Below are 26,706 nucleotides of genomic sequence, written 5' to 3'. Positions count from 1 at the left end.
AGAGAACGCTACTCAGGGTGTGGCGGGGAAGAGAGCCCACGAAGGTCAGAGGGCAGCAGGGACACGGCGATTTCTCTGGCAGGATTTGAACGGTTGGAGGACCACTGTGGGCATAGAGCCTGGGCGCCCGGGCCAGGTCAGAAGGTTGCGATTAGAGACCATGGCTTGGTAGCAAACACTCTGGGGTCATCAGCTGTAACACCTGGTCAGAGAAAAGCCTCAGAGAAATGCAATGAGGGTAAAGACTTCCTGATGGGCGAGGGAGGCTCGGCCATGGTCTCAGGCACTCCTGGGCCCCAGCTAGAGGAAAGCTTCCAGAAATCAAAGTGCTCTTCTGCAAAACCACAGCAGTGTTGACTTACCCAGAGGTTGGAATTGCTTCCTGACCAAGGCCATGGCCAGGCTGCTCAGTGCTGGGACTGGCCACGCCCTTGTCCAGGCTTCCCTTGGCCTCATCTTATTCTCTCTCTCTCTCTCTCTCTCTCTCAACTGAGATAGAATTCACATAACATCACGGGGCGCCTGGGTGGCTTCTGACTTTGGCTCGGGGCATGATCTCACGGTCCATGGGTTCGAGCCCCATGTCGGGCTCTGTGCTGACAGCTCAGAGCCTGGAGCCTGCTTCGGATTCTGGGTCACCCTCTCTCTCTCTGCCCCTCCCCCACTTACTCTCAACCCCATCGACCACTTCTTCCTCTGTCCCCTTCCCCCTTGGTACATCTCCACCGCCATCCCTGCCACATTGATCACCGCATCCACGGGATGACCCTGCGTTTAGATGATCTGCCACGGATGACTTTTCCCTCTGCTGGAACTCTCCATACTCACCCACTCTTCAAGGCCCACAGCACTTCCCAGCTTTCCTTGGAGACTCCTGGATCACCCCCAGCCCATGGTACCCCCCCCCTCCTGCTTCTCACCGACTTCTCACCTGACGTCCCCAACCACTTGGCATTTCACACAAGTGAAGCCTGGGAGAGTGCTGTGCTCATCTTGGCCACCTTTAACACCTAGCCTAGATCCTGGCAACCGTTGAGGATTTGCTAAATGTTGGTTGATATGATTCATGCATTGTTTTTTGTTTTGAGTTTATTTATTTATTTTGAGAGAGTACACGGGAGGGGCAGAGAGAGAGGGAGAGAGGGAATCCCAAGCAAGCTCCGCACCATCAGTGCAGAGCCCAAGGTGGGGCTCGAACTCATGAACCGTGAGATAATGACCTGAGCTGACATCAGCAGCTCTGGCTAGACTGAGCCACCCAGACACCCCTGTTTTTTGTTTTAAAGGAAAGGTGGAGGGTGGGGAGGGCACCAGAGGAAGGCATTTTTAGGATGAGTATCCTCGTCCCCTGAACCAGAACTGGAGTCAAAGTCCTTGACGCGGGTGTGATGAGTTCAAGCACAGGTGAAGCCACAGGGGGACTATTCCTATCGCTAGCTTGAAACCCAAATTCAACACATCCTCCTTGTCCCTCCCCTTCTCCTGTCATGTCCATCCACCCAGCCCAGGGGTCCCTCTTAGCAAGAGCCACAAGCATTCGCCTCAAGAGGGCTGAAGATTCAGGGCAAGCCTTGCCACGTGCCCAATGAGCGTGCAGGGCATCGAGGCCACAGCAGGCCCGGGCCAGAGGTCAGGGCCAGAGACACCAGGCCTCCTTCCCCTTTGTATCTGTCAGAACTGGGCTTGCGGCCGGCACACCGGAATCGTTTTAGGATGAATGGACACAGAGGTAGTCTTCGACCTGCTCGAATGAAAAGCAGGTGGAGAGCAAGGGACAGTCCAGGGGAGGAAATGGTGCAGGCGGCACAGAGGGACAGGCGTTGAGGCCGCTGGTGAACCTGTTCTACTCACTGCCACGGCTCTGACTCCAGACCCTCGTGCTCCCGTCACCCAGATTCTCAGCCACCACGGACTTGCGGACCTCACTCTCCCCCCTTGTTCAGGACTCTGCCCCAGTGTCACCTCTCCAGCCTGTGTGAAGCCAGCCGGCCCCGCTCACCTCCTGGCTTACTTCTCGCTGCCGCATAGCTCACCCCGGACAAGTTGATACTTGTTCGTCTCCCCGCTAGAAGGCAAGCCCCACCAGGGCGGGGCCTCTGATTGGTCCCCGCACCCGCACGGGCGCCTAGCACACAGGCTGCGACAGCCCGAGGGCGGGCGGGCAAGGGCAGATGCGGCGAGGCCCCTCCCCCGAAGGTCACCCGGGTGCACACACTTGGAGAGGCGAGAGTGATGGGCACGTGGGTACCCCGCCCCACACACCCCTCTCGCCGGAGGGGACGCGACACAAAATTATAACCGATGTGGAAATGGAGGCTGGCGCAGGTCTCTAGACGGCAATTTGGTGATCGCTGTCAGAATAAATGGACCCGGACGCACGCACCGCGACAGGGATACGCGGCTTTCGCTTCGCTACCACTACAGTAAAACTACCGTGCACCCACAGGGGGACGGGTTAAATAATTACAAGACACAGGCACAGTGGGACAGTCTGAGGCACACAGCTGTCCCTCCCCTTCTTAAGCCAGTGTCTGCTTCTGGAGTTTTCTTGTCTCCCGGAGCTGCAGAGCCCCAAGGGGGAGGCAGGGGAGCCTTCCGCCGAGCCGGTGCCCGGTGGACCTTTGTGGGGGGCACACAGGGAAGGGCCTCCCTCAGTTACAGGACCCAGGAGGCCAGAGTGAAGACCAGGAAACAGGTTCTGGAAAAAGCCGGTGGAAGTGATTCACCTTGTAGCAGGTGTACCTAAGGCATGTGGTCCACACCCAACCCAGCTGCTCTGGAGGGGTGGGGGTGGGGGGATGTTGGTTCGAGGCCCGGGAGGGTCCTGTGGCTGTCTGGAATGGGATCAGCATGGGGATGTGGGCCTAGCCCCACTTATCTGCAGGGGACATAGGGACTCATATACATCAGGAGAGCTCTGTAAGGTTTGCTGGGGTTTCTTTCTGAAGGTACTTTGTTCCCTCACAGGTTTTCTGTAGCGCTTATTGGGAAACGATCCTTCAAACAAACATTGTTGCTAGAAATCACAAGAAAGGTGGGGGGCAATCTGGTGAGAAGGGAACTCTTTGAGACGGAGTGCGTGCTGGCAGCTGGGTGGGGAAAGTGGGGGGGGGGCAGAACTGGCAGCTCGTGGGAAGAACAAGGTATGCTCTGGAAGCGTCTAGAACGCGGGGTGACGCACAGTAGGCGCTCAGTAGTGCTTGTTGTGTGTGTCACGTTGAAATGACCCTGGGAGCATGCTCTGTCCTGAGATTAGCCTCTTAGGGGTTCTAGGGACAAGTGAGGTACCTTTTTTAAAAAATTAAAAAAAAATGTGTATTTAGTTTTGAGAGAGAGAAAGAGAGAGACAGAGCGAGCGAGAGCAGGGGAGGGGCAGAGAGAGAGGGAGACCCAGAATCCAAAGCAGGTTCCAGGCTCTGAGCTGTCAGCACAGAGCCCGACGCGGTCTTGAACTCATGAACCTCAAGATCATGACCTGAGCCGAAGTCGGACGCTTAACCGACTGAGCCACCCAGGCGCCCCAGGATGAGTAAGGTAACTTGATGGGAAGTACTAGTAAGCATAAGGGCTGACAAGTACTAGATGTTCTGAAATGTGATTGTCCCTCCGTGTGGCTGTCTGAATGGCTGACAGAACCGCGTGGAAAGTTCTGGCCTGCCCTCTGCTCCCAGATGACAGTTGAGAACTCCAAAGCGGGGTCTGTGTCTTTCTTTCCTGCATCTTTGTGACTGGACTACTCCCTTCCAATCCCTCCTCCCCTCTTCGTGCCCAGACTACCCCCCACACCCTCCCCCTTGCCTGGCTGTGTCCCTGGTGGCCTTGGCTCCTGGCTAGCCGGGCAGGGAACAGACTTAGGGAACGGGGGCGGGTAGCGGGGGACTCTGGAGGGTGAGGGTAGCCCCCCTGGGCCCTCAGGCGGAGCTACAGGCGGGTTCTCAACCCCAGAGCCTCTCCTTCAACCTTATCTTCCACTTGCTTGTTTGGGAAAGTCTGTGCGAAGCCAACAATCACATCGTGTGATAGGCCCTCTTGCAAGCGGCTTGCTGGGTTTGCTCAGGGAAGTGGGGGAGGACCGGGGTTGGTCATCACACTTTTCCTTCACAGTTGCAGGGTGCGAGGATACGAAGGGAATCCGCAGGGAGGCTGCAGACCGCTTCCTATTCTCCCTGCAAATGCTGTTCTGGCCTCTCATTACCAGCTTTTGAGAGCAGAGTCTCAGGACCCTAGTGCCGAAGGGGCTTTGGACGGCGTCCCTCCCAACCTCCCCAGAAGTCACACTCCGCTGCTCTGTGCGGTATGACAAGAGGCTGGCCTCCTCAACCAGGAGCCCTTGACACAAGTCCACAGGGGCTCCCCGCCGGGACGCCCTTCACTGTCCCTCTTAGAGGCTCTCATGCCTCTGGGTGATCTGTGGTTCCCCAAGAATCTGTCCCTACCTGTCGTTTGCAGGCAGCGGTCCAGGTGCAGGATCTTTCCACTCTTTTCCATCTTGGCCAAACTTACCTGTTCTGTGCTCCATGTCTTCAGGACTCTGCTTTTTCCCCAGCGACAGCTAGTGTTTGGATAAACAAATCTGCTGGAGTGTTGAGGAGGTCAGTGAGCGCTCTTGTTTACGTATGCTCTATTTGGCACCTTCTGGAGACAATGCTTTTTTTTTTTTTAAGTCCCAGAGGAGTCTCAAGAAGCTGTGGCCATCCGAACAGGTACCTGTCCACCCATGTTCACAACAGGCGAGAGGCAGAAGCAACTTGGGGGCCCGTGGAGGGATGGATGGATGAACTACTGCGGTCCATCCGTATGCAATGGAATGTTCTTCAGCCTTAACATGGAAGGAAATGCTGACCCGCGCTGCAACGTGGATGAACCTCGAGGACACTACGCCGAGCGGAAAAGAACAGTCACAAAAGGACAAATCCTGTCTGATTCCACTTCTCGAGTCAGAAGAGTCAGATTCGTAGAGAAAGTAGAACAGCGGGGTCGGGGCGGGCACGAGCGGGGACTGGGGAGCCGGTGTTTTGTGGGGACGGCGTTGCAGGTCGGGAAGGAAGACAAAACGTTCTAGAGGTGGATGGTGGCGATGTTGCACAACAGTGTGAAGGTGCCTAACGCCGCTTAGTTGTACGCTTGAAGACGGCCAGAGTGATCGATGTTGTGTTATGCAAACTTGATCACAATAACAAAATGGTTAAAATAAGTAGAGGCAGGGGCGGGCACTCTTTGGGTGGGCAGGCCATTCTCAGCCCAGGCAGGACTCTCCGGGAGAAAAGCTGCACCGATGGAGGAGGCAGGCTTGCCCCACGGGGGTGGGGAGTGGGGGTGGGCGGGTGGAAGGCCCTGGAGTGGGCGGGGAGGGGCAGCGCTCTCATCAAAGTCTCTGGCGTAGAAAGGGGTGTGGGCGGGCTGGGGCAGGCAAGCCACCCGCGCCCTCGAACAGCGAAATGTGTTTCTTGGATGAGAATCCAAGGCAATTGTGCGAGCCCACACAGTGTTTGTTCGGAAGCTAATGCATTCCTGTCCTATTGTCTCCACCGGAGACTTGTGGGCACACCCATCATATCCTCCCTGGGTTGGGGGAAGAGGCCAAGGTGCTTGCAGTCAGCCTGTGGGAGGCCCAACAGCAACCAGGGAGAAAGGCACCCTGGTGGGAGCATCCTGGAGTCCCCTGGGGAAGGTCCACAGGGCGTGCAGGGATGTAACCCCGGTTGCTTGGGATGCCACGCTGTGGGGAGAGAAACCGTGCTGATGGGAGGGGCTGTAGGGCTGCCTTCCTTGGCGGGAGGGAAGCGAGTGCTGTAGATGGCGAATTCTTGCCTTTCCACGGAGGAGTGAATGCCAACTTGAGGCAGGCTGACCAGCCCGCCCTGACCACCCCGGCTCACCAACAGCCCGGGGTTTCAACCTTGTAGAACAAACCCACGAGGTCTGGTGCAGCCATAGCAAAAGCACAGCTCAGACCCTGCCGGCAGGGGCCTCTCTCCCTCGGGGGTCGGGGGTCTCGGAGGGCGTGGGGGGAGTGGGCACCAAAGAGCAGAGCCACGGTTTCGGAGAGCAGGCGATTGGCTGGTTTTCTGGAGAACACATTCATCGAGCCCGGATGGGCTGGCTGGGTCTACAGAAGGGCTAGGGATGTGGTGGGATAGGCTGCAAGTGTGGAAGACGTGGCAGGAAGGCGAGAGAGAAGAAAGAGTCAAGAGTGGCAGGGAGAGGTCCGCGGTGGCCATGGAAGCCACGTGCCAGGCACAAACACTGACGGTGGAGAGAGGGGGGAGGTGGGAGAGTGAGACGGAGCCAGAGGAGATGGCCGGGACACGTGGTGACCGGGCTGGGGAGCTGCACGTGGCCACCTGCCTCTAGGAGCACCCTAGGGTAGAGCCCCTCTATCCTGCGTCTCTGCACCTGCACCTACGGCCAGGTCTAGAGGACAGCACGGGGGCTGATGGTCATGATAATGACCCTGAGTCATCACAGAGATGGTCTATGATGTCTGGGTCTCCTCAGGGAGGCAGGAAAGGAGATAATCTATCCGAAAAAGGCTGTCATCAAAATTGTACAGCAGCCTCCGAGTCAGAAGACCTGCCCCTCACTAAGAGTAACCCCGAGCATGTCACTTTATCGCCCTGCACCTCAGTTTCCTCACCTGAGAAGAGGGATAATACCTGCCTCGAATTGTTTTGAGAGTCGAGTGAGATAACAATGTCTGTGAAAGAGCTTTGAAAAGTGCAAAGCTTGATCCAAATGTAAGGTGTGATTATTGTTATTAAATCTGTTTCTCTGTCAACACGGATCTTCCCCGAAGCTCTTGGCACACTCTGTGTACTGTCCCATTTACCCTCGTGACACTCTTGTGGAGACAGGGAAAGGCCATGGCATTATTATCTCTACCTAATAGACAAACTGAGGCATAGTGGGTGAAGTGGCTTGCACAAACTAGAGAGACAGCAAGTCTGAGAGCTAGAGGATGCTCAAAAGTCCTGGGTCAGCATCCTCTGTCTTGGAGAATTATTTTAATTCCTCTCACCTTTGCTAATTCTCATTTTGCTGGTTGGAGCTCAGAATTCTTAATTTTATTGTCTGGTGACAATAATCAACCTGGGCCTTCACAAAATTGAATTGGTTTTACATATTCTTTGTTTGCATCGGCCATCACCTGCCCACCCATCCACACAGCCACTTACTCGGCCACCAATCCATTAGTGCATCTATCCACCCAAGTATGCAATCCTCCATCCACCAACAATCAATTTATCCATCCATCCTCCTATCTACCCACATATCATGTATCCAACCTTCCTTCCTTCCTTCTTTCCTTCCTTCCTTCCATCCATCCAACCATCCATCCATCCATTCTTTCATCCATCTATATACCCACTCACCTACTTACCCTTCCTTCCTCACCTACTTATCCATCACCCATCCTCCCTCCCTCCCTCCCTTCCTTCCTTCCATCTTTCTATCCATCTAGTCATCTTTTCAACCACATTCATGGAACACCTACCTTGTGCTAAACATCGTGTAACTACAGGGGCAACAAGAAGAATAAGACTGGGAGCTCATAGTCTAGTAGGGGGAAATTGAGAGACTGTGCTAGGTATGTGGGATTGAAGCACGGATGGAGTGGTGGTGATGGAGAACATGCATGTGGTGTAAGAAGCAGCATATGGCAGATGCACAAAAGCAAAAAACCAAACAAACAAAAAACAAAAAAACAACAACCCCAAAAAACAACACCCATGAACTAGCAGAGTGCACTGGTGAATAACAAGTATCTCAAGATGCTAAAATATATAGTGTTGGCGGAGAGAGAGAACCTGATGACAAAAGAGGCAAGGGCCACATCCTATAGGGCTCTAGAGGCCATGCTACTGCATTTGGGTCTTATCCTAAGGGACTGGAGAGCCACTGGGAGATTTTAAACTAGAGAGTACATTTTGGAAGGATCCTTTCTTGCACAGCGTGGCGAACAGACCAGAGCTGGCAGAGTGGTGGGGTACTGCAGGCAAGGGGACAGTAAGGAGGCTGCTGTGAGAAAATACGGTGCCTTGAATTGAGGCGGGAAAAAATGGGAGGACACGTGTTTAGGAGGCAAGAAGTGAGGGTGAGGAAAAGGACGATATAGAAGATGGATCGTCCCCAGGTTTGGGGCTTGGCCACCTGGATAAATGCGGGTGTCACCAATGATCGTAGGAAGGCATGACGAGTTGGTTTGGGGGGATATGAAGGAGTTCGGCGTTAGAAATATTGAGTCCATGGTCCTTGGGGCTGATCAGGGAAGATAACTCATGGGAGACTGGCTATCCGAGATCATCGGTGCCAGGTCAAGGCTGCAGGTGCTTGTGAGAAGGTCCAGGTGAGAAGAGAAGAGGGTAAGGGCTCCAAACCTGGAGAGAGAGCCACATCTAAAGAGTGGTGGAGGGGGCGCCTGGGTGGCGCGGTCGGTTAAGCGTCCGACTTCAGCCAGGTCACGATCTCGCGGTCTGTGAGTTCGAGCCCCGCGTCGGGCTCTGGGCTGATGGCTCGGAGCCTGGAGCCTGCTTCCGATTCTGTGTCTCCCTCTCTCCCTGCCCCTCCCCCGTTCGTGCTCTGTCTCTCTCTGTCCCCAAAATAAATAAACGTTGAAAAAAAAAATTTAAAAAAAGAGTGGTGGAGGAAGAGGAACCCCTGAAGGAGCACGAGGACAGTCAGAGAACCAAGAGGAATAGAAGAAGGCGATGCCACGGAAGCCAGGAGAATTCTAAGAAGTACAAGGTCAGCCATGTCAAATGCTCAAGAGAGGTCATGTAAGATGAACAAAGACCAGGGAGCCTTGGACCTGGTGATTAGGAGGGGACGGGTGACCTTTGCCATGATGACTTCAGAGCAGGGGTAGGGACAGGTGGAGGCCCGGGTCACATGGGGCTGAAGAGGACAGGGAGGTCGGGAGGTGGAAGATAGCGAGGGGACCCATTTTTTTCTTTTCCTTTGTGGGTTTCTGCTTTTCTCTGTCTCTCTCTCTTTTTCTCCTCTTCCTTCCTCCCTCCCTCCCTCCCTCCTCCCCCTCTCTCTTTTCTTTCTTTTTGAACTTGCCTACCGAAGAGAAAAGGGGTAGAACCCCCATGCCAGGGCAGAGGGGGGTGGCTGTTACAGCGGGAGAGGTGGAGGTGAGAGGGTAGAAGGCAGGAAAAAAAGGGAAAATCAGAGGAGAGGAGGACCGTGTGCAGAGATGAGCCTTAAAGAAGCAAAGTGGTACCGTTGCAGATCCGCTGACGTGGAAGGCAGGGGTGAGGGTGGCTGCAGACACAGGCACACGGATGTGTAAGGGCTCACGCTGCCCAGCCTGTCAGGGTGGCTACGAAATCAGTGTTGTTCCATGTTCCTCACTTACTATCAGCGCTCTGTGCCGGCCTGCATTTCGGCCATCCCCAGGAGAGGGGGATTTGCCCCAAATATCATCATTCCACTTGCCTAATAAGGAGCCCTGTATGGCGGCTATGGTCAGATGTCAAGGAAATTCATGGTTCTGTCCTGGACTTCGGTCCAAGCTTATGCCCTGTGGTCTGGCTGTCAGCCCTCCTAGCTGAGGCGGGCAGGCGGGCAGGCACCCTCACTGCGGACCAGGCGCCCTGGAGGGAATAATTAGCCTCCTTCCTGCAGAGTTTGCAAACCGCCTTGTACAAAGTGGCCACAGTAAATGTCACATATGTCACATGGGGGAATGCTTCATCCCACGGCTGGCCCCAGGGGGCCGGAAACGTAATCTGGGGCTCAGAGCAGACACTGAATCCTTCAGACACCGGAGCCAGAGGATGGGGCCACGGCTCCAGTGGGTCCTCCTGGGAGCCAAGCCCTGGCCAGTGGCCTGCACAGGAGGGGAGTTCTGCTCACAGCGTCCCTGCAGCCATAAGTTCCCAGGACCCTAGGTCAGGGTTGGAAACCACAGGGATGTTGGCCATGACTGCTGTCAACACCTCCCAGCTTCTTCTTCAGTGCCCTTCCTTTCCCTTCTATAAGCCTTGCCTGTCCCCTCTGTGGCTCATTTTGCGTTCACTTCCCGGGCATCGTGGATCTCTCCTAAAGGATGAACGGAGAATGCCCGAGGCAGCTCTGAGGTTTTACCTTTCCAGAAGGTGTCTCCTGAGGACTGACCAATACCTTCTGGGTCCTCGATCATCCCCCGGCTTACGTTTTTTGAATGCTTGCTCTACACGGGAAGCTCTGCACCGTGTGTATGTTTCAAGACCCACTTTATCCTTTCTCCAGTTTATCTGCGTTAGACACCCACAGTAGTATCTTCATTTATAGCTGCAGAAACTGAGGCACGTAGAGTGGGGTGACTTCCCGCCAGTAATGGAAAACCAGGGTTTGACCCCAGGTCTCATCTGCCCCCGTAGCCAAATGATATAACCATTGCTCGGCCAGCAAGTCCCACATAAACAAGGCTGGTGGTGGTGGTGGTGGGGGGGTGGTCAGTGAAAAGTGGAGGGACCATGCACCGCCCTCTTCCTGGGATGGTTCTGGTTTTCACTTGCCATCCCGAAGTAATTAGTAATAGTGTCCCCTTTGCTCACTAAAGGCCCCTGACTTGCGTGGTACCTTATACAGTCACCTAGACAAGAGAAAGGGTATTGAGGGGTTGGGGGCCCCCCCAGATTATCAGCTGATCTCTAGCCTATTCCATTTCCCTGCCTCGTGCTCAGCGCCCCTCTTTATAAAGTGAGTGCCTGAGTGCTCCTGCCCATCTGAGGGGTTCTGCTGGGGGGTGGGGAGAGGGGCTGTGAAGGTGACAAAGCATCCTACTCCTAGTGACGTGGTTGTCATTGCAGGGGATCATGACTCCTCCTGCAGGGCCTCACCTGAACCTGCCAGCATTAACCGCTCCCCAAGGACGCAGACGGGAACAAGATGCAATGATGATAATGGACGCCCTGTCCATCGCTCTCTGCTGGAGCGTCGGGGCCTTGGGGAGGGCAGTTGGAGGACAGGCAGATGGAAAAGCAGTTATTCTGCAAGCTTCCCCAGGGGAACTTGGCCAAGAATGCCTGGCCTGGAGGCACTGGGTGTTGGGTGGCACCTGGGACCTTCACCCCTTCATGGTACGCTACAGACACCCCTCTGAAGGAAAGACTGCAGTTTGTGTCTGACTCAGCATGAAACGGTTCCCTGAGACAGGAGGAGGGGTTTGGGCTGGCTGGGGGCCAGGCCTGGGGCTCTGGGCGGTGGGCAGATGCCCCTCATGGGCTGGTCTCTGCACCCATAGATTACTCTCCTGGTCACCGCCGGGCTGGGACCCCGGGCAGGCACAAGGAGAAGTCAGGGCACAATGCCATCTGCTCTTAGCTGGGCCTCTCCCAGCCCCTGGCCCCTGGCCCCTCACCACCCCCCCCAACCTCCACCCACCTGAGGCCTGGACTTGACCTTGCTGGCTTCGTGGGGGGAGGGTGTGATAAGCGTCTTGGTGGAGGGAACTAGCTGCCTGCAAAGGCATTTTCCGCTCTCTAAAGTAAACAATCAAACAGGAAATTAATCGAGAAACCCACATCAACGGAAGGTTCAGGTTGTGATTTTCACAGCCCCAGAGCCAGGAAATTCAAAGTTATAGTTCCCATAGCAACTGGCCTGTAGACTCTGCCACTAGCGCTGGGCTGGAACGAGACCCCGAGGGGTCAACGAGGCCAGCCCCCTGCCTCTAGGAAGCACTGCCCAGCGTCAAGTCTGAATGTGGACTGCTCTTCGGAGGTGGGCCATGAAGCCTGGGAAGGAGTTCAGAGTTGCAAGGCCATGGTTCCACTTGAGCTCTCACAGCAACAGGCCTTGTAAACTGTGCAATGAGCTGACATCTCAGGGCTTCGTTTTTCTATATTCCCATATTCCAACGATTATTCCTATAATCTCGGAAGTGAGAGGAATACTCAGGCCTGTAAGACACTCAAGGGAGTACCATGTGTGCTTGTTCTCTCATTCCTTGTTCTCTTCTGCCCCATAACGGCCCTCCACCTTCAACCCAATCACCCCTGAACCTTGTGATTGCCTTTTGCACCGCCCCCACCCCCACCCCCCCCACCGCCGGCCCATCACTGTTTTCCCTCCAAGTAGCATCTCAATCAATTGCCAGTTCCAAGAACTTTCAGAGCAGACACCAAGGTGGCTCCATTTAGTGGGCGTTGTTCTCCTCAACCTGCCCCCCTCCCTTTCTGGACCAAATATATAATATTCTAATATTAGGGCAATGCATACCTACCGCTTCCCTGACTGATAGCCAGGTGGATTACATGGAACCAGAGGCAAGCCCTCCCCCTTCAAGTATGTGGGGGCCAAGGAGCGGGGTTGTGTATCTTGGGTGGGGTTTTCTTTTGTGTGTGACTAGTGAGGAGTCCCCGCCTGGCAGGAAAGGAGATAAGGGCGTTGGAGCTCAACGGAGAAGGAAACAGTCTGGAATCCTTCCCCAAGAGTCGCCCTGCCTTCCCACCCGAGATGACCACCAGTGGCCGGCTGGTCTTATCCGTGTGGTTCTGCAGCCCAGTCCCGGGGACCCTTGTGACCACATTAGCTGAGGCAGGAGCGGGTGCTCCCTGGGCACCAGGCCTGCGGCAGAGGGTGCCTGGCCCGCCTGCCCGCCCGCCAGCCTGGCCCTGGAGCCAGCGCTGTGAACTGAGCAAAGCAGTGGAAAGACAGAAGTGGCGTCTGCTGGAAAGCAGACAGAGAGCCTCCTTGATTTCCTAACAGGCCTAGCCGCGTGCCAGGGGCTGATGGGCCAGCCCAGAGTGCCCAGCCTCGCTTGCGAAATAGTCCTTTCCTCCTTCCCGGTGGCCGAGCCACTGTCCAGCCACTCGAGTCCCTGAGGCAAGGCCTCTCCTCATCCCTACCGCCTTCCTGCCTTCCGCCGTGTTTCAACACAGAATACGGTGGGCAGGTCGGGGAAGACAGGACTCCTCCTGGGGGTGCGAGATCTCTCCTTTCCTAGATCAAGACATTTAATCAGGAAGAAGGGTGGTGGGGAGGTGACTGGTTTCTCTGCTGGTTTCTGCAGTCCCAGAGGGAAACTTGCGGAGGGCTCTGTCACAGACGGTGACGCTCCAGCTTCAGCGGAAAGGGGTCCCCACTGCAGAGCCCAGCAGCTGCTGTAGCTCTGCCCGCCCCCACCAACTAACTGTTTGGGCACACGGTTCTCTGAAGGGCCTCGCCAGCCCACCTTCCCACAAGCCCGGGAAGGAGCTGCTTATAAGGTTCTCCACGGTGTGGCAGGTCAACCAGGCGTCCCGCCCGCCAATGTCAGACTTTACAGGGTATGTGAATGGGGGAGGGCACAGGTAACCAGCCAGGGGGCCTCGAGGACCTGGAGAAAGGGCACACCAGCCCCTTACCCTGCTGAGGAGCATGGGATTCTGAAGAAACCCTCGCTCAACACACGTCTTCTCCAGCGTGATCATCTTGGCAGGCTGTATTTAAGAATATGTGCCTGCTGGAGGCCGGTTCCCAGACAGAGGGTGCCAGTCTTCCGGGGTGGGGGCAGGGGGGAGGAGTCTGAAGCCGTAGCCCAGAAGCTGGGCTGGAGGTCCGTCCCTGGGTGAGGAGGCTTAGCTGGTTCCACGGTGGGTTTGGGTGCAAGGCAGTAACCAAGCACCAACTGGGCAGGGACAGCTGGGCCTGGGACAAGCTTAAGCAGAGAATAATAGGCCTGTGCTAAAGGCATAATTAGCATTTGTACTCCGAGTGGCAGCCACCCCACAGAGGGACAGACAGGCCTGGGCTGAGAAAAGGGCCTGGGGCTGCCTGGGGACGGCAGAAAGGATTCACTAAGTACTCTCTGCCAAGTGTAAGGTTGGAGATAAGAGCATTTAATTGGCACCTGGAAGTGTGTTTGGCTTTGGAGCCTTACCCTTAGCAGAATAGAAACTGTCATACTGGGGCAACCCTATTTCTAAACTCTATTTCTAAATCTTTTTGGAGGAGTGCGCCTGCCGGCCAATAGTATTATTATTATTATTATTATTTTTAATATGAAATTTATTGTCAAATTGGTTTTTATACAACACCCAGGGCTCCTCCCACCAGGTGCCCTCCTCCATGCCCATCCCCCCCCCTCCCACCCCCCCACCCCCCCCCATCAACCCTCAGTTTATTCTCAGTTTTGCCAATAGTATTATGCATGCATTCTCACCGGGTCACCTGAGGGGTTTGGGAGGGGATAAAGTGTTTGGCCTGGGGTGGGGGGTGGTGGTGGAGTGGCTCAGGCCCTGGCTGCTGGCCACTTCCACCCCTGGGGCCTTACCGCCTTCTCCTCCCTTTCACAGACCTCCAGACCAGCCAAAGCCATCTGTTCACAGGCTTCTGAACACGTCTTGTCCTTATCTGTGAGGACGACGAGGAGCAAACCCCACCCTGACTCCATTTACTGTCTCCTGAGACAAGACCTTCCTCCTCCCAGCTTTCCCTGACCTCCTCCCCTAATCTCTATAACCAGAAGCTTCTCGGTTCACAGCCTGGGGGCAACTGTTTGGTTCTAGCTAGTTCTAGGTCTAGTCTAGGGTCTACCTAGACTAGTTTTGACTCACACAGGACCTTGTGTCCAGCTGGCCCTCTCAGAAGAAATGCAGACTGGATTTGAAGGAACGCCTGTGCTGGCTGGGGTAAAGCCACTCAGAAGGGCCCCTCTGTTTCCTGGGATGCAGCCACCCAGACACATAACCGGCCCAGAGCACGGCAGGTCCTGTACCTCCTCCAGGGAGCCTCAAGGGACAGCAACCACTTTTGCATTCATTCATTCATTCATTCATGCAACAAGGAGGCATGAATCCTTTCCTCGTGGATTTACTAGTGTAGTTGGGAGGACAGACATGGCTCAAGCAGATCAGTGATGGGAACCAAGGCTGGAAGGTGAGGCTGCCTGGGTTCGAATCCAGACTCAGCCCCCCACTAATCATGTTGCACCATTCGCTTCTCTGTGTCTCAGTTTCCTCATCTGGAAACTGGGCTAGGATTAAGTGCGGTCACCGAGGACCCATGTTTAGAATAGTAGCTGGCACACACGAAGAGCAGCTTCATCAGTGGCAGCCCTTCTTACTGAGGGGGCTGTGTGTGGCACAGAACCGAGGGTGCCGTGGGGGTGGGTGGTAGGAAGGACCGTCCTCACCTGGGTGGGGAGAGGAGCCCAGGGGAGATCTCCTCGGGAGAGAGCTTTGCGGTGACCCCGTAGGTCAAGCTAGGGAAAGAGTGGGGTCAGGAGAGGGGTGGGGAAGAACATTCCAAACAGTGAGAAAGATCACCCTCAAGAAACCTGTGAGCCTGGAGTACGGAGAGACGGGGGTGAGCCCAGTTAGAAGGCTGGTGGGCTAATTCAGGCGAAAGGGGACCTTGGCTTCACGAGCTGCGGCCAGGCAGAAACATGGTAGCCAGAGCTGAGATCCGGGTAAGAGCTGCTGCCCACAGATCCTGCCAACTAGTGGGGTGGAGGGTGGTGGTATCTTCTCTGGCAGCAGGAGATGTAGATCTAGTCTGTACAGGTCAAGTTTGGGGGCTGCTGCTGCCGTGGGAATCTGCCTGTGACCAACATGGGCTTTGGGACTTGCACCTGGGGCCCCATTCCTGGCTCACCACGAGCTACGGTCGCCTGTCCTCTGGTAAATCCCAAAGCACATCGACTTCTCCAGGTTCTGGTTAAGAGAACACCAAAGGAAGTTGTGGAGAAGACCTTGCAGGTGAACACAGGCCGAAAGCAAAGGCTCCTACACGAAAAGTTTGGGAAATACCTCCACCTGGCACGTAAAAATGACACGAAATTCAAATTTCAGCGTCGATCAATACGGTTTTGTTGGAACACAACCCTCTCATTGGTTTACACGTCCCCGACAGCTGCTTTCTTGCTATGCTGGGCTGGCGGAGCTGAGGGCTGAGCCGGGCTCTGAATTTCGCAACAAGGTGATTTCAACAAGGACCGTACTGTTGGCTTGAAGGGGCAGAAGCAATCCAGACAGACAGCATGTAGAGAGACAATTCTTTGGAAAACTCTGGCTCTGTAGGGAAGAGAGACATGGGGTGGTTCCCGGAGGGGAATGCGGGGTCAAGGGAAGGCTCTCCTTCCTCAGGTGGGTTCGGTGGGCTGCAGAGAAGAAGGAAACCCTCAAGAGAGTGGGAAGCATGGGATGTGGGAGACAGAAAAGAAACCGGTAGGAGGGAAGCCTACAGGAGAGAGGGGATGGGACGGGCAGTGCTCCGGAACCACGGGTGTGCTGAGCAGGGCCGCTGCCCTGGTGGACAGGCTATCCAAAGTAGGCCAGACCAAGGCAGGGCCGCCATTGCTGTGAAGAGGCCGGAGACGGCCTGTGGGTGCCGTGAGATAAAGAAAGAAAGCAAAAGTTCCGCAGGCCAATTTAGATAGCAGTTTGGGTCAAAAAGAAAGATACTTAAATCTGGCCTTCAGATCATGTTCACATCATACCCCGCTATTTGTGTTTGTGTACAAATCGCTCGCTCTTCAAGCCATACGCTTATGTCACTCCAGAGTTACGTGGAAAAATCCCCAACGGGGTGATTTTATATCGTATTTCTACTTTTCTCAGCGGAACATTTTTGTGAGAGAACTTCTGGTTGAAGCATCACACGTGCAAAAAGGCACAACACATCCTAAGTACGCGGTTAGATGAACTTTCGCACGGGGAATACGCCTGTGCTTCCGATGGCCCCAGCAACAGCTAGAGCCTGGGTCATACCCCACGGGCTGCTTGTGCCCTTCTTTTCACCGCCCCTCCCCTAGGGTCACCGCAATCCTGCTTATTACCACAGCTTAGTGTTTTAACTCCCGTGCCCCCGGCATTTAAATTTGAAGCAAACATACTGTTCCTGCAGGCAGTTCCTGTGCGGCCCTTGCTCGCCCGGTGGTCACTCTGAGACCTCCACCCATTCTTGGTTTCCCTACTCTGGGTTTTTGTTCAGAGGATATCATCTGATTCTGGAACTGGTGAGACAGCTAGGCTAGGCACAGGTTTCAGGGCCGAGGAAATGGAAGTTTGGGTTGGAATCAGATGATGTCCAGTGTGCCCAAGATCATACCTAAGGAGCAGGGAGCTGATTCTCAAGTCTAGGAATCTGTCACCAGAGTTTGGTGCTGTCTAATGTGTTGTGTTTGCAGACATGGGTCCCTTAGCTTTTCTGGAGCACGGAACTCTTTGAAGGTCTGATGGAAACTTTGGCACCTCTCCCAGGAAAATGCCCATCTACACACGTTCACAGATGTCAGCATCCGATTTCAGTGGGTTCCCAGACCCTGAAGGCCACCCAAGGGCCCCCGATACAAACCTCTGACATGGCCTTACACACGCCAACCTGAATCACCACTGAAAATGTCACCGGAGTATGGGACGGTGAATGTCTCCATAATGTAAGGACAGCAACACAGCCACCGTCTCATGTGTCGTCAGGAGGATCATATAGCCTTTCTCGGTGCCTGTCAGGCTGTGGCTGGGTAGCTCTGTGGTTAAGGCATGATGCCAGGGTGGCCAATAAAGATACCATAAACGTTTGGTACTATGTGCCAGAAACTTGACAGATGTGATCGCTAATCCTTATGGCAATCCTGCAGAGGTAGAGAGGGCCATTTCTCATTTTACTGTTGGGGAAACTGACGCTCAAGGAGGCTAAGGAACTTCCCTGGTCCTAGCTAGTACCGACAGTGTGGGATCTGAAGTCACCGTTAGTCTGACGTCCGAGCCCTTGTTCTTTCACTTTCCCTTTTCACGGAGGGGACTTTTAGCCTCCCTCTTGTCCTGCTATGCCCTGTGGATCCCCAGAGCTGACAAGGTGTCAGGAGGGAACTGACTGACAGCATGGGGATACCTCGGTGCATGCACACTGTCGCTACTCAGGGGAGATGACTCACTGGAGCCCGGCCACTTTGGGACACCAGGGGACACACACTCATTTCCTGTGGCCCGGTGAGAGCCTTGGGCAGTGTGAGCTGGCAGGGTAGATCTCTGGAAGCAGCTAGAGATAGAAAACCAGACAGCTCTGCATCCTGGGATAGAGAAGGCTCTCCCTGGGTTCGTATGACAGAGCTATGGCACCTCTGGGCCTCAGTTTTGTTGTCGGCAAGATGGGGGTGGAGTTCAGACTAGATCAGGGGTACCCAGAGTGTGGATCTCCTACGGTGGCAGCAGCACAGCCTGGGAAAGTGCAAATTCCCTTTGCTGCCGGTGATCCGCAATTTTAATGAGCGTCGAGAACCACAGATCTAGATCAGGGGTCTGTAACACCACAGCCCAGCGGCCAGATCTGGTCCCCAGCACCCTTTTTATGGGGACTGTGAGCTCAGAACGGTTCTTACATTTTTAAATAGCTGGGGGAAAAAAAGCAAACGAATAATAATATTCTTTGACACATAAAAATGTTATAAAATTCAAATTTCAGTGTCCATAAATAAGGTTTTGTTGGAATGCAGTCACGCTCATCCATTTGCATACTGTCCCAGCTGCTTTGGCATTAGCAAGGCAGAACTGAGTAGTTTCCACAGAAACTGCTCTCATGGCTTCGCACAGTACAAATCACAGGGATGTGGTTAAACTCGATTTAGCCTCTTGGCCTGCAAAGCTAAAATATTTACTATCTGGCCTTTTATAGAAGTTTGCTAACCTCTGATCTATGGAGAGCGTGAAGGGGACAGAAAGGGTGGGAGGTGGGGAGGAAGGGAAGGGGGCAGGGGGAAGGGGAGAGGGGAGAGGGGAGGGAAGGAGGGCTAGTCTAAGAGCTGGGATCCCTTCTGGGGGAGAAAAGTGAGCTGTCAGTCAGGTCGACCCGCGGAATCTTTTACACAGTTGCTTTGAGGGTGGTCTGGAAGGCCCCTCTGAACGTTTGCTTGTATGAAGATTCCAAATTTCACTTCTAGAACAGGGGCTCTTAACGAGAAGCCCCCCGAGGAGAGACTTCAGGGATCGTCCGCAAGCTTTAATGTATGTGGGATTTTCTGGGGACAGAGGGTTCACTGGGGGGTCAGTTATCTCCTCGACCTCTACGAAACCCAGAACTGCTGCTGCTTCCCCCCCGCCCCCCTTTGGGGGCATCCATTTTTCTCTTCCGAGCTCTTCTTTCAAAATGTGAAAGTCCCTGGAACCTTACACACATATCCCTCCTACCTAGGAAAGGGGGAGGTTACCTGATGGCACCAGGCCGGCCTCAGGAAAGTCCTGGGTGTCTGAGGAGGGGTGGAGGGAGGGGGCAGACACGCTGAGGTGGGGGAGGCATCTAGAGGCCTTGGTAATCAGGAAAGCCCCTCTCAACTTCCCACCCTCTAGAACCCATTCCTCCCCGTCAGCAAGAGGCCAAAAAGGCTTGTGGCCCAGCGGGGATCCTGGTAGCCACCCCCGAGGGTGGGTACCTCCAGTCCCCAGAGCCCACAAGGCCTCCCGCCTGGGGCATTACCCGAGCAAGTCTCAACTCTGGCCCTGGGATTCCAGGTATTTTCCCAGCCAGCCCCACCTCATCTAATTGCTTTCCAGTCAGCTAATCCTTGGCCCACGCCCTCAGCTCCAGCCAGGCAAACCACCTCAGTGTGGCCAGCAGTAGCTTCTGAGACTTCCCATGGCCCGTGTCCAAGCCTGGGGCAGCCGCTCGACTCCCCTTGCCCAAACCACATCCTCCTTGCTGTTCTCCACACCTCAAACTCTTCTCTGACTAACATTTCCAAACCAAGCAGAGCGTGGTCCAGTCCAGACCAAAAGCAACGGGCTACTTCGTTCCCTACTGTCCCTCCCTCCTCCCGCCCGCCACCCCCCCCCCCCCCCCCAAGGCCCCGGGACTGGCCATATCCAGTCTGTTGGGGAAGAACAATTAGCAAAAAGTGGAGTTATACCTACTGTTCAATTCCCAGAGCTAATTGTTTTAAGCAGGGCTTCGGCCTTAATTATGGGATAATTAGTTAGTGAATGTGTGTTTGCATTTCCACAAGTGTGTTTGCATTTCCTAAGTCTGGCTTTTAACCCTGGGAAACCAGATTCAGCAAATACTTTTATGTTCCAATACCTCTGAGTAAGGGACAAGGTCTTAATTACAGAAATGGAAGTCTTGAGAACAGTGTAATCAAAAGGGCAATGCGATGCAAGAATGAGCTAATTGTGTCTTCCACGTACTGGGCCATTGTGAGAAGGAGCTGGTAGCTGCCTGCCCTCCCAGGGCTGACCCCCCCCTCCCCCCACCCCGGGGATTCTGCTTGTAGCCTTGTCTCACAGTCAGCTGCCCCTGCCACCCCCCTGCCCTTGAGTCCCCTGCTCTATGCTTTTTTTCCCCCCCTCTCTTAACCCTGTCAAAAGGATTGCTTCTGCAGATCCTACCAGGGAGCCCCAGCCAACCACCCAACGCTAGCACCCTGGCTGGTCGATTTAGGTTTTAGCTCCCAACGTTTTCCTTTGCTTCTGAGTGCTCAGAGGGAGAGGCGAGAAAAAAATACCCTGAGACTCGAGGGGCATCTAGATTGTTTAGGAATCCAGAATGGTTCCCCGAAGCCTGAGGATTCTAGAAGCTAGCCCCCAGACCTGTGCTGTCCCCTACAGTAGCTACCAGCCACATGCCGTCTTGAAATGTGCCTCCTCCGAACTGAGAGGTGCTTTAAGTGTAAAGCACGCAGTGGATTTCAGACTTAGTACAAACAAGAAAAATGTATTAAAAAAAAAAATCTCATTGATACTTTTTAATATTGATTAGATGTTGAAGCAGCCATTCTTTGGATATACTGGATAACATAAAAGATATTAATTTCACCAGTTGCTTGCTTTACTTATTTAAAAAAATTTTTTTTTTAATGTTTATTTATTTTTGAGACAGAGAGAGAGCATGAACGGGGGAGGGTCAGAGAGAGGGAGACACAGAATCTGAAACAGGCTCCAGGCTCTGAGCTGTCAGCACAGAGCCCGGCGCGGGGCTCAAACTCACGGACTGCGAGATCATGACCTGAGCCGAAGTCAGTCGCCCAACAGACTGAGCCACCCAGGCCCCCCCCCCCCCCCCCCCCCGCCCCGTGTTGCTTGCTTTAAAATGCAGTTACTAGCAAACGTGCAAGGGCACAGTGGCTCACATTCTATCGTACTGGACGTGTCGCTGCCTAGTTACGATTGTGTTGGGACTGTTTAGGGCTAAGTAAGGCTGCCACTGTCCTCGACATCTGTGACTGAGGGTGTCCTTCCCACCCCCCACATGCTGTGTTCTCATCTTCTTCCCGACCCTCACCGAAGTCTCCTGAGCCCTGCGCATCCATCCTCCTTACTCCTTTTCCTCCCCAAGGGGGAGGCGGGGGACGGAGGCCCTGCTACTCTGCCTGCACCCCCCCCCCCCATATCCCCCGTGCCCATAGGTGCTCACTCAATGCCCCTCCATCACCCTTTCCCCACGACTATCGATCCGTGAAGCCGAGCTACGAGCCCATCCTGACTTCTCAGGATTGTGGCTCGTGGGATTCTGACCTGGGACACACTAATTCAATCTCACACGAGGCCTGGCAGACTGAAGTCGAGAAACGACCACTTAATTAGAGCAGAGCAAAGCGTAGGGACAGAATGCAGGCAGCTTCACCGGCTGACAGTAGTTTCTGCCCATTCGCTCATATTGTAAGCACAGCTTGCTTCCTCTGAGTCTGATTTGGGGCGAGCGTTTCTCTTCCTCTCCCACTCTGACCTCCTCTCCAGGAAGGGCTACCAGCCAGCCCCACGCTGCCGGCTCACCTTGCCTCTTCAAGGCTTCTGGATTTGTTTCCCCTGAGAGATCTGTCCAGATTAACTCTAGAAGGGTTATCTGGACAGAAGGTAATCTGTCTCCTGCTTTGCTCAGTCTAGACATTCTATTTCATTAATTTATTCAACGAGTATCGACCGAGCACCTACTCGGTGCTGGGCACTGTTCTAGTCCCTGGGGATACAGCTGTGAAGAGAACAGACACATTCCTTGCCTTTAGAAAGCTTCCATTTCCATGCTAGTCGGGGAGAGAGAAAACAGATTCACACAGAAAACTCTAAGGTGGAGCCAGATCCTGGTAAAGGCTATGGAGAAGAAGAAAGCAGGCTGTAGGGGTGTGAGGGTGGTGAGCGAGGGTCTACCCAGGACTGACCAGCTGAGACCTGGAAGGGTGCCGGGAAGAAGGGCATTCTCCCAGAAGGAAAGGCAAGGGCAAAGGCCCTGAAACTTATTTTACGGTGTTCCTTCACAGTTTTGCTTATTAAGAAGCACTTCATTTATATGATACAAATATGCTGCTGACTGATCCCATTATTTCATGTCTTTTGTTTTTCATGTCTTTATTTTTAAAAAAAAAATTTTTTTTCAACGTTTATTTATTTTTGGGACAGAGAGAGACAGAGCATGAACGGGGGAGGGGCAGAGAGAGAGGGAGACACAGAATCGGAACCAGGCTCCAGGCTCTGAGCCATCAGCCCGGAGCCCGACACGGGGCTCGAACCCACGGACCGCGAGATCGTGACCTGGCTGAAGTCGGACGCTTAACCGACTGCGCCACCCAGGCGCCCCTTTCATGTCTTTATTTTGTGTGACCTCCCACAGGGAAGGGAGGAAGTCCACTCGTAATTAGCAAATCTACTAAACCCCATTTAATCTGCATCCCAACAAGGAACCAAGGACCCGAGACTATACCATGCACGAATTTGTCTGGCTCTGAAGTCCACCTCCTTCCCCAGCACCCTTCTTTGCCAGTTACAAGTAAGGGGAACCCTGGAGGTTTCTTCTTTTAGGGCCTGGCCCAGGCCACCTGTAAGCTGCTACTGATCATTGCTGGCGGCCGTGATAATGGAGCCACCAAGGGATTCTAGAAAAGAGAAAAAAGGTGGTTCCTAACAGCATCTGGCCCAGATGTACAAGTGCTGCTCACACATTATTTACATCTGAGGTGGGGACAGCAGCCAGTGGGGTATCATCAGATGGGCCTGAGAGCTGGAGCACGTTAAGGAAGATCGGCGTGGGTCCTAGGGGGAGTTGCATGTGATCTGTGCACCAGCTCCCAGGACTGGGTGCTTCCCTTTTCCCCTTCTCTCTAGCAGACAGCAGTTCTGCGAGGGGAGGGACCACGTCATATTCATGCCCCAGCTCAAGCAGCCAGCCCAGCACTTCGCGCTCCTATTGCCTGGTACAGGGTACCTGGAATGAAGTCTGGGTAGGGCTGGGCTGTGCAAACCATGGGGAGACACTGGAGCGGGGCAGCGGGTGGGGGCGGCGGCGGGCATCCAGGAGGCCAGGATTCAAGGGGCCACTTACCTGGAAGTCGCCACTGGGGGTGGGAGGGGAGGGTGGGAGGAAGGCATCTTACTTAAAAAAAAAAAAAAACAACCAAACAACAAACAAAAAAACAAAGGCCAGAGGATTTAAAAATGTAGACAGAGAGGCACGTGGGTAGGTGCAGATGCGTGCGTATCCTGTACACACAACTCCAGCCAGAAACAATGTATCCTCCCTCCACGGTCCACTCGCCAGTTTAGAAAAAGTGCGCACCCCCGCCCCTCCCCACCAAGGCCTTCAGCCCCTCCAGGTCCCCGCCTGCCTCCTGTGCGCCTCTGCAGAAAGCAGGGGCCTCTTGAAGTTCAGACATTAATTACTGAGGTAGAATATTTTTCAGAATTACAGGCATGGCCCCAGGAGATAAGAGGGAGGAGGAGGTGAGCGCGGCGGGGCGGGGCCGCGGAGGCGGGTCTGGAGGCGGGGGCGGCCGCGGGGAGCGGCCCCGCTCCCCAGCCCGCAAGGCCAGGCGCCCCCTGCAGGCGGCGCGGAGAGCGGGAGTGGGGGTTCAGCCCCGCGGCCCAGGGCTGGCCCGAGGGGGCGTCCGCGGGAGGGGAGGCGTCTTACCTCCCTACCCGAGGCCTTAAACGTGGAATTCCTGCTAGAAAAACGGTCACGTTAATTAAAACTGTTTTCGGCGAAGAGGAGATAAGACCAAATCCGTCCCCTTGTGTAATTAAGAGGTTTGGTGGCGCTGACTCCCTGGGAGGGAACCGGAAGGGCTGGCAGCGATTCAACGTCGCCCTTCAAGGATGCCGAAGATCTGATGTTTATTAAAAACGGCTCCCACCTTATATGTGTAAGGCTAGCCCGTTCTAAGAGAGGAGCTGTATATTTTGGAGAAAATACCCAAAGCTTGCAACACCACCACCTTCCAAAAGGGAATTGAAGAGATGTCTTCCTGAAGCCACGCTGAGATGGGTTTGGAAGTCTCTTGAGTTTTTAGACCGTTTAAAAACGGTTCTGGCGTGGAGACTGGTTTCCCTTTGGAAACCAGTGTCTGGTGGAAGCTGGTATTTTTATAACTCCAGGCTCTCTATCAGATCCTGTGTTACCATGGTTGCTAAGGGGAACACTGGCTTCAAATTTCACATTTCAGTTTGCAGAGCCTGGCTAAGGAAGTAGAACAGTTCGAGGGTGGGGGCTGGGGAGGGGTCTGGGAGTGGTGGTAGGGAGGGGGGAGACTGGGTTTTATCTCGCTGGGGGCCAGGATCCCCAGCTTCAGGGGAGGCATGCCAGCCTGTGGGTATGTGGTGGGGGCTTGGAGCAGGTCAGGGGCATCACACCAGGAGTGCCTTGGCCGCCAACTGGAGGGGGGGGGGGGGGGGCAACAGCTTTGGAGGGGACAAAACTGTGGGAGTTATTTCGGCAGAGGTTACAGGAATGGTTGCTTAAGCTGGGGTATTCATAGCAGCAGCTGTTGGACCTGGAGGAGCTCTGCAGCTAAACCAGTGCCCAGGGGCTGTGTACCTGCCCCAGGAAGGCTACATTCTCAGAGGAACATTCCAGGCAGGGTCTGTGCCTAAGATTAGGGCTGGAATAAACTGTTCACGCAGGAGGGTTCTCCTGAATTTTCAAGCTTCCTTCCAGCCTGTCACTTCGTGCTTAGTCTTTTTGATCGAGGGTTACAGCAAGAAATTAAAGACCCAAGGGGTTGAGGATTGTTCTTTGCTGAGGTGCCCTCGCCAGATCTCCCGGTCTCGTCTGCGTCTGGGCTCCCACCGTCCTGCGTCCCACCTCACCTCATTTTGAGCACTGCATTGTGCACAGAGTTACCCTTGAGGCCCTCTGGCTAGGAAGAGCCCAGGTTTATTTGACTTTGCTATTTCAGCTTATTTCTATCCGCACATGTGTGTAGGAGACCTTTCAGTTCAATAAGGAAGGAGCGTTTTTCTCAGCGTTTTTTGAATGAGCAAATAAACTCTCTTTTGTGCCTCCCATAGTGTTGCTCTCTGGCTTCAAAACTTTTGGAGGTTTTCAGTATCCTCTGGCGTGTCCCGGGAGCCAGCGCGGGCCCAGGACTCACCCATCAGACCCATCTTTACCGCGCTGACACAGACGGGCCGCATTTATTCTGGCCCCCGTGCCTCTGTTCACTTTTCTTCCTGGGGGCCTCTCTCCTTTCTCGCCAATACCTGTCCGAAAGCCCTGGCTTCCCCTCCCCTTCGCCCCCAGCAGCTGCCCACACCTCTAAGGTCCCCCCTGCCCTTGAATTTGCGCAACACTTGCATCCGTGTTCATGGCTGCTTCATTTCTGTGGATTCGGTCACCGAGCGGGTCGTCAGCCCTTTGGAGGAGGATCACTTCACAACTTATACTCCCTCCTTCCAGTACCACTAGGAAACTCTGCAGTGCAGAAGAGAAAAGTAGCATCGTCTCAAACCGAATCACCCCTTCCCGAAGGAGCGGAGAGTCCCGAGCAAAACGTACTTGGGGTTACAGAACTAGGCGAGACCCAACTTACCCGCAGGTACCAACGAGAGACTGAAATGATTTACAAGCAACCCAGAAGAGGGCACGAGGCATTCATACAACCACCTGGCAAAGAACGTGTCCGGAGAACACGTGTAGGCCACCCTGTGTAGACACGCATTGCCCCGGATGTTACAGGAGGAATAACTCAGGGCGGGGCGGGGACATGGCGGCAAGTGAACCCGGCCTTGAAGGTGGGCAAGATGTCAGGCAGGAGGAGGAGGGAGATGGGGCTCCGGGGGGAGAAATGCAAGGGACCCTCGGTGGAGCTGTGGTGGGGACAGCGGCTGGAGCCTCAGAGGGCTCATGTGAGGCTCTCCAGGAAAGGGGGGCTGTGTTCGATTGTGGGGGGGCCCGGGTGCCCAGTTAGGAGACTTGGACAGTGCGTTCTGGGGCGGTCTGTGATGTGATACTTCTCTGGAGCAATGCTGGGAACACGGTTTGCTTTCAACAGTGGTACACGACAGTGCAGCTCACCAAGGGGCTGTCGTGCATTACTTGCTTTTGTTTGACGCCTTAAACCTGCAGGGTGGGTGTTAGTCCCATATTCCCATGTTACAGATAGAAAGTTGAGGTTCGGAAACATTAAAGAATTAGGTGAGGGGCACCTGGGTGGCTCAGTTAGTTGAGCGCCGTCTCCGGCTCAGGTCATGCTCTCACGGTTCATGAGTTCGAGCCCCGCGTCGGGTTCTGTGCTGACAGGATCTTGGTGTCTCCCTCCCTCTCTCCCCCTCCCCCACTCGTGCATGTGCTCTCTCTCTCTCTCTCTCTCTCTCAAAAATAAAATAAACATAAAACAAATTAAAGAATTAGGTGAAAGCCCCACAGGCTAGGAATGGCAGGGCTGGGATTCAAACTCAGGTCTCTCTGGCTCTTCTGGCGGCGCTCTTCCCACAGTGCTCTCTGGCTGCCAATGGCTGCTCACTAACTGCACCTAAGATGCAGCGACTGGTGTCTCTTAACCTTGGCTGCACGCTGGAATCACATAGAGGGATGAAATCT

At 54.4% G+C, this 26,706-nt stretch overlaps 1 protein-coding gene across 8 annotated transcripts in view; it reads right to left on the bottom strand.

Annotated features, from left to right (window-relative positions):
- Positions 1-26,706, bottom strand: part of CTIF (cap binding complex dependent translation initiation factor) — a 298,093-nt gene that overhangs the window by 5,599 nt on the left and 265,788 nt on the right. The gene's annotated exons all lie outside the window — the stretch shown is intronic.

Source organism: Prionailurus viverrinus, chromosome D3 (assembly GCF_022837055.1).
Source record: "Prionailurus viverrinus isolate Anna chromosome D3, UM_Priviv_1.0, whole genome shotgun sequence".
In the NCBI taxonomy this organism is placed as follows: Eukaryota; Metazoa; Chordata; class Mammalia; order Carnivora; family Felidae; genus Prionailurus; species Prionailurus viverrinus.
The sequence above is the reverse complement of the archived record's forward strand: the minus strand, read 5'-3'. Positions and strand labels throughout refer to the sequence as shown.